Source organism: Schistocerca nitens, chromosome 4 (assembly GCF_023898315.1).
Source record: "Schistocerca nitens isolate TAMUIC-IGC-003100 chromosome 4, iqSchNite1.1, whole genome shotgun sequence".
NCBI lineage: Eukaryota > Metazoa > Arthropoda > Insecta > Orthoptera > Acrididae > Schistocerca > Schistocerca nitens.
This window is the reverse complement of record NC_064617.1, coordinates 283,361,395-283,369,773: the sequence shown is the minus strand read 5'-3', so window position 1 is coordinate 283,369,773 and position 8,379 is coordinate 283,361,395. Positions and strand designations below refer to the sequence as shown.

Here is an 8,379-nt window from a genome sequence, read left to right as displayed (position 1 = left end):
CTCGCCATTTTGCACTTCCTGTCGATTTTTGTATTGCTTTTTGCTTGCTTCATTTACTGCGTTTTTATGTTTTCTCGTTTCATCAATAAATTTCAATATCTCTTCTGTTACCCAAGGATTTCTACTAGCCCTCGCTCTTTTTACTTTACTATTTCATCTCTCAAAGCTACACATACTTCTTCCACTATATTTCTTTCCACCGTTCTTGTCAATCGTTCCCTAATACTCTCTGAACCATTTTAGAACTTCTTGTTATTACTGTTTATCCACGTCCCATCTCCTTAATTTCCCACCTTTTTGCAGTTTCTTTAGTTTTAATCTACAGTTCATAAACAATAAATTTTGGTCAGAGTTCACGTCTGCCCCTGGAAATCTCTCACAATTTAAAATCTGGTTCCTAAATCTCTGTCTTACAATTATATAATCTATGTGAAACCTTCCAGTAACTCCAGGCCTTTTCCACGTATACAACCTTCTTTCATGATTCTTAAACCAAATGTTAGCTATGATTACGTTTTGTTCTGTGCAAAATTCTACCAGGCTGCTTCCTCCTTAATTTCTTACTCCCAGTCAATATTCACCTACTACTTTTCCTTCTCTTCCTTTTCCTACTATGGAATTCCAGTCCATGACTATTAAATTTTCTATGCCTTCACTATCTGAATGATTTCTTTTATCAGATCATACATCTCTTCGTCATCTACAGAGCTAGTTGGCATATAAACTTGTACTACTGTGGTAGGCATGGGCTTCGTGTCTGTCTTGGCTACAACAATACATCCACTGTGTTTTTCGTAGTAGCTTTCCCGCGCTCCTATTTTATTATTCATTATTAAACCCACACCTGCATTATCCCTATTTATCTTGTATTTATAATCCTGTATTCACCTGACCAGAAGTCTTGTTCCTCCAGCCGCCGAACTTCACTAATACGCTCTATATCTAACTTTAACTTATCCATTTCCCTTTTTAAATTTTCTAACCTAGCTGCCTGATTAAGGGATCTGACATTCCACGCTCCGATCCGTAGAACGCCAGTTTAATTTCTCCTGATAACGACATCCTTCTGAGGAGTCCCCGTCTGGAGATCCGAATGGGGGACTATTTTACCTCCGGAATATTTTATCCAAGAGGACGCCATTATCATATAACCATAGCTGCATGCCGTCTGGAAAAATTACGGCTGTAGTTTCCCCTTGCTTTCAGCCGTTCGCAGTACCAGCACAGCAAGGCCGTTTTGGTTAATGTTAAAAGGCCAGATTAGTCAATCATCCAGACTGTTGTCACTGCAACTACTGAAAAGACTGCTGCCCCTCTTCAGGAACCACACGTTTGTCTGGCCTCTCAACAGATACCCCTCCGTCGTGGTTGCACCTACGGTACGGCTATGTGTATCACTGAGGCAAGCAAGCCTCCCCACCAATGGCTAGTTGCAGAATTATAGTGACATATAAAGTGACAAAGTACTGGATTTTACCAAAATAAGCAAAAGGAAATAGTATTCAATAAACACAAAGCATCTGAATTTATGAACAGTAAGAATGAATTTGAATCGTTCAGTAAAGGGAAACTACATGTATGAGACACAGAGAACATCCGATTTTATGACTAACAGTAAAGACTTTGAACACTCTTATGAACAGTATGAGGATTAACAGCTTGATTATAATTTACCAAAGTTCGTAAGTGAACCTGGAGGCAGTCGCTCAACCCAGGTGTAGTTCCAAGGAGCAAGACAACTACTCAACTTTTGCTAGGTATGACAGACGACGCGACAAAGCACTCCCGCGGCAGTAACTTAGATCTCGGGCGTTGGGCAGGTTGCCGCCAAGGTAGCGGCCCAGAAGTGACGGCTGCAGACACCAAGGCAGACTCGTGTGTTTCGCAATCAACTGTGAACATAAATCACACGCGAGGCTGACCCTCAAACAATAACAATATACATTAACAAACAATGAGATTCGGTTGAGCAAGAAAAATACAACTCGTAACCTCAGATAAAAAAAATAGATAAAGCCAAACTTAAATAAATAAATAAATAAATATATATATATATATATATATATATATATATATATATATATATATATATATATATATATATATATATATGACGGTAGTGTCTGTTCCCGAAAGAACAGTTACCGTGGATGACCATGCAGCTTTACTGGAAATGAAATGATTATTAAATGGACACCCTAGCTGCAAACAGGCGTTGATGTACTTCATTGGGGACATGTTGAAAATGTGTGCCCCGACCGCGACTCGAACCCGGGATCTCCTGCTTACATGGCAGACGCTCTATCCATCTTTTTTTTTTTTTTTTTTTATTTTTTATTTTTTTTTTAGACGCTCTATCCATCTTTTTTTTTTATTTTATTTTATTTTTTTTTTTTTAAATCGTATGTCAGGCTTACCACCTTTGCTGACATACATTTTGTGGTACTATCGCATAAATACTGTCTACAAAGTCCCTATGTTGACAAATAGTGGCTAATGAGAAAATTAATTAATTAAGGAAATGAATAAAACTGAAAATGCCCAAAAGAAAGACATGAAGACATTGCGGATAGTACAAATACAAAAGAAACCATGCTCCTGTAGCAATGAAATGAAATACGTGTCGGGGGCGACACCTGCTCACGACCCGACGTTCGATAGAACAAAAGAGCCATCTATCGACTCGTTCTCCAGACGTTGGGGTAAGACTGGGTCGTCTTCTCGAAATTAACTAAGGGTCCGTAAGTGTGATCGATGTCTATCTCGGCTTCTTCGTCTATCTCATCTCTCACCCGTCACACCCCATCTGGCCGGCGGGTCGGTAAATGTAAGCCGCAAGTAATTAGCGAAGTCTTGCCTATATTTCTTATGCTGTTGCAGCTTCGCGTGTCCATCCAGGAGAAAATGCCAAAAATCAATTTTGTCCTTTTCCGATTCGTTATATACGTAGCCCACCACCATTCCCCGCACCCATGTCACCGCATTGGTTTTTTGGACCGGGAAATAAGATTCTTGGGGGAAAAAAAGTGTGTCTGATGAAATTGTGTGAGGGGCGGAGCGTAACAGGAACGCTAATATCTGTTGTGCCAAGTGCCACACTGGAGCCGTCCCACTACATACTAAACGATGTTCATCAGTGTCCACTGTTGCGCAGCCTAAACATAGTGGAGTGTCCGCAAAATGAATCGCGTGCCGCCGTTGATTCGTTGCGTACTTCCTATTTATCACCACATACCATGTTGAGCGTACCGACGTTGGAAGGTAAACGTTCCGTATAACGCGCCATATCTGTCGCCAGTTCTTGTCTGGGTACTTCTTTTCCAGGGTATTCCTGGGGCACCGGCGCAGTAAGAGTTGGTATACGTCTCGCGTCGTCGGTAGTCGTGTTGTTGGGAAGGAATCTCTGACATAGCTAAGCTCCAAAAAAAAGGACTTGAAATGTGACAGCTTCGGTGAAATATGGCCCACATTGACTGGGGGCAGCATTGAAGTGGGCGCTAGTACATCGGCTAACGCACCCGAGATATTGCGAAATTGACCGCGCCACTGTCGGAAAATCGTACTTACGAATAACGCCCGTGCCTTTTCATACACGTTCACTAGACCAAGTCCACCCTCTCCAGGTGGTAGCGTAAGCGTTGTGTATCGGATCTTAAACAGGTGTCCCACACTCACGTAGGTTCCGAAAGTTGCTTGTATGCGTGATGCCATTGTGCGCGTTAAAGGCAGGACATGCGCTACGTGAGTGAGTCTCGGTGCTAGGTATACGTTAACATAGGTCACCCTCTGAATCATATCCAACGCTCTTAATTTCTGTAACAGCACCATTGTCCGCATCAGCTTCAATATGCGTCGGTAGTTATCCGCTGCTGTCCGCTGCACATCCGAGTGGAACGTAATACCTAGAAATTTTATGGTCTTAACTAAGATGAGCGGGCCTTCCTCACCCGGTTTTAATCCTCGACCGACGTTCATGCAGCGTGATTTTTGTAGATTAAGCACGCTTCCTGCCGCCATCCCATATCGCTGTATCCATGCCAACGTCGTACGTACTTCTTCGCCTGTCCGTGCCACCAGCATCACATCGTCAGCATAAGCGCGGCAATGAAAGGTCAGTTGTGGCAACGGCACTCCCTCCAACCGTCTTCGGAGACCATATAGACAGGGTTCCAAAGCCATTGCATACAAAAGTATCGAAAGGGGGCAACCTTGACGAACTGACCTTGAAATAACAATGTAGTCAGTGCCCCGCCCATTCACCAAGACCTTTGATCGTACGCCGTGTAACAGTCGCATGATCACTAGGATGAAGGCCTGTGGGATTCCCAATCTGCCCATCACCGCATGCAAAAAGGTATGATCCACTCTGTCGAACGCATGGTCGAAGTCAATAGAGACGAGTGCCCCACGCACTCGGCATGCCGCTGCTAATGCGATGATATCTCGGTAGTCACTGAGCGCCGTATGTACGTTGCTCTTACCGCCGAGGCAAGTTTGATTTATGAGGAGTCTATCAGAAAGTGAAGACCGCAGGCGAGCCCCAAGGATACGCGCGAAAATCTTATAGTCGCAGTTCAAGAGAGTGAGTGGTCTATAATCTCCTGGATTTCTGCCACCGCGTGGTTTGGGTATTGGGATGATGATACCCTCCGTGAATTCGACAGGTATCTCAGTCTGCGGTAACAGGAGTTCGTTGTACATCTGAATCCAGGTCCGTCCCATGAGGTATGCAAAGGCGCGGTAAAATTCAATTGGGAAGCCGTCCTGTCCTGGGGACTTGTTCGGTGCCCCCCTGGCAATTGCGGTTGTCAGCTCGTCCTCTGTTATCGCTGTGATGAAAGTCTCTGCATCCAGTGGTGGTCCTCTATCTGGCATTTCCGAGATGACATCATGTAGTGTCTCGTGGTTCACATGTACAGGTCCATATAACTGGCGGAAATAGTCGGTAAACACATGCGCAATATCACGCTGGTGCACAACTTGCTGGCCAGTTTCAGAGATTAGTTCCCTGATCAATGTCCTGCGTCGTCGTTGGCGTTCACGTACCACGTGGTGCATGGAGGGGGTTTCGGCAGCAACTGTGTCCGCCAATCTCGCCCGGACCATTATACCTTCCATTCTTAGTCTCGTCAGCTGTAATAACTTGGCTTTTATCCTGCGCATGGCCGTGTGTCTTTCCGGCGATGGTTGTTGGGTCATCAGCTCCCTCAGGGCTGTAAAATAAAAATCAGCCGTTGTGCGGTTCCACTGCGTTTTGTCCTGCCCGTATCGTATCAACGTTCTCCGTATCGTTGGTTTTGCGCATTTTATCCACCACTGGAGAACCGAGGAGTAGGTTCGTTGACGGCGAACGCAGGTCTCCCAGGCCGCCTCTATCGACCGGTGACATTCAGTGTCACGTAAAAGTGCACAATTCATTTTCCAGTGACCTTTACTCCGCCATATCTTCTGACGCGTTAGTGAAATCGTACAGACGTACGCCATATGATCCGTAAAAGCCGCTGGCCAGATTTCGGCATCCAGTATCGCCGTCCGTAGTGCTCGTGTCACATACACCCTATCAAGTCTACTCGCCGAGTGTCCCGTGACAAACGTATAACCCGGTCTGTCACCATGCTGCAGTTCCCAGGTATCCAGAAGCGCCATTTCGGTAAGCAACGCACGCAGTTCCATGCATGGCACATAATGAGGTACTTGGTCCTTTTTGTCGACGACACAATTAAAGTCGCCGCCCACTATATAGTTATCAAAGCGTCCAGCGAACAAAGGTGCTATCTCTTCGGTGTAAAAAGTCGCCCTTTCTCTTCGTTTTGTGGAGCCAGATGGTGCGTATAAATTGATGAAACGAACGCCATCGACAGTGATCGCTATGCCACGTGCCGAAGGGAGAGACCTGACGTCTTCCACTCCTATTCCTTCCCTGGTGAGAATCGCTACACCGCATCCACTTTCATCGTGCACTGAATAATGTGCCTCGTAACCGTAGAACTCTGGCGGCGATGTGAAACGCACTTCTTGTAGGAGTACAATGTCCACGTCCGCAGCGCGTAACATATCTTGCAGCATCTGAATTTTAAGCGGTGTCCGTATGCCATTAATGTTTATCGTGGCAATGCGGTACGCCTGGCTTGTGTTCATCAGTTGTAGGGCGGTGTCATTAAGCGGCCATCTGCACCCCCGGCGCTCCGCATCACACTAAGTTGGTCAACATTTCCCGACCCCTCCCGGCCTCTGGCCAGGACTATCCTCAATCGTCGCGTTCGTATTTTCATCCTGTTCCTGTTGGTCCATTTCTTGCGCCCAGTCCCCCAGCATATGTCCGGAAGTGGTCGAAGGATGGGAGGTAACGTTGTCATCGCTCTGATGTTGGACAGTTGTCATCTCCACTTCCGCCTTCCGGTCACCAGAAGGAGAGATCAAGTTATCATCGCTGTGTAGTTCCTGCATCGTCATCTCGGTATCTGTGGAATCCACTGGTCTCAGGTCGATACTGTCGTTGTCGTCCACTGTCCCCTCGGGATTATGGCTATCGTCAGCAGAAGTCAGTCTACGCTTCTTTCTTCTCTTCGGCGAACGCTGTTTCCGTTGCCTTGCTTCTGCATCGGCTGTGTGGGTTGCGGATCCTCCGTCTTGGTCCTGGCCTATCACGCTCTCGGTGGAAGCACTAGCAGCCACCACGGATGAGCCTGGAGCGGCCGTCAGCTGCATCTCTTGTGTGGTGTCCTGTGTCTGTTGTGGAGGAACCGACGGTCGGAGTTCCAGTCCGTTGGTGTCCATGTTCTCTGTAGGGGGCAGCTGCTGGTGCCTATCGGAAATCTCCCTCACGTCGCCTCTCAGGGCTTCCACAAAGGTCAACGGTAAGACAGTCGTCTGTTGTGGCACCTGAACGTCATCCCGTGGAGTTTGCACTAAACGTCGCTGGAGACATTCCGAGCGGACGTGACCTTCTTTCCCGCACCCCGAGCAAGTGCGAGGTTGCCCATCATAGATGATAATCGCTCGACAACCTCCTATGTACAAATAAGAGGGGACGTGCTTGCGCAGTTCTATCCGTATTTGTCTCACCCCATTTAAAACGGGATACGTGGTAAAACTCGTCCATTTTTCGGCCACATGGGATAGAACTGTACCGTATGGTCGAAAGGCGTCGGTAACAAGTTCAGACGGGACCTCAAACGGAAGTTCGAAGACGCGTATAGTGCGGATCCCCATTCCCGCGTGATCGACTGTAACCGCACCTACATTCCCATCGGCATGGCAGAAACGATACCCGTTCGGTGATCGTTGTAGAAGTCTGTCGCAAGCAGCCTCGTCAACAAGTTTGACATAGACGACGCTGGAAACGAGCGATAAATTGATTCCCACGATTTCCTGTGGATCGATTTTTACCTCTTCTCTGAAGAAACGTTCAATCTCGTGTGCCTTTGGTCGTGTATAGTCGGTCGCAAAACTGAACTTCAAAGTCGTTTTTCTGTACGAGTGTGCCATCTCGTCCTTGACTCACAACACCGCACACGCGAAGCTGCTCCGGCGTAAACAAACAGGCGCGCGCACCACAGCGCGGCCGGCTAGCAACACGGTCCGCACTGTGTCACTGCCGAAGGCAGACTGTGTCCATCTGAGCCACCGCGGGCACAGAGGACAGTGCGTCTGCAGGGACTTATCCCATGCACGCTCCCCGTGAGATCCACATTCACAACATGTCCACACCACTACATTCGTAGTGCGCCTAATAGATGTAGTGGTGTGGACATGTTGTGAATGTGGATCTCACGGGGAGCGTGCATGGGACGCACTGTCCTCTGTGCCCGCGGTGGCTCAGATGGATAGAGCGTCTGCCATGTAAGCAGGAGATCCCGGGTTCGAGTCCCGGTCGGGGCACACATTTTCAACATGTCCCCAATGAAGTACATCAACGCCTGTTTGCAGCTAGGGTGTCCATTTAATAATCATTTCATATATATATATATATATATATATATATATATATATATATATATATATATATACAATCGCACCAAAAAGTATTGGCACACGTGCGTATTTATCGTTGCTGGTTACAAACGCCGCACTTTCCGGTACACAGTACATGTACGTGCTACCGCACATACCAGACATTACAATTCTGCCCATAGTGCCTACCATTAACAAAGAAATGCAGTGTTATGAGCAAACACGTATCTCCTCTGCACACAAAAAGTATTGGCACAGAGCATGGCATCTCGGTATATTGCTGGGTTTTCAGGTACCGGAACGCCATCTGCTGACACATTAGACACTGCGTGTTGTTGACGGCCCGGTCGCCAGTATGTTGCTGTAGTGCGCGATAGTGGTCAGCATGGGGCCGAAGAAGAAGGAACATTCAGTGGCGTTGCGTGA

At 46.9% G+C, this 8,379-nt stretch overlaps 1 non-coding gene across 1 annotated transcript; it reads left to right on the top strand.

Moving 5' to 3' along the window:
- The first annotated feature begins 7,806 nt into the window (after positions 1–7,806).
- Positions 7,807–7,881, top strand: Trnat-ugu (transfer RNA threonine (anticodon UGU)). The gene has a single exon. It is a non-coding gene; the product is annotated as a tRNA-Thr (tRNA).
- Positions 7,882–8,379: the final 498 nt, after the last annotated feature.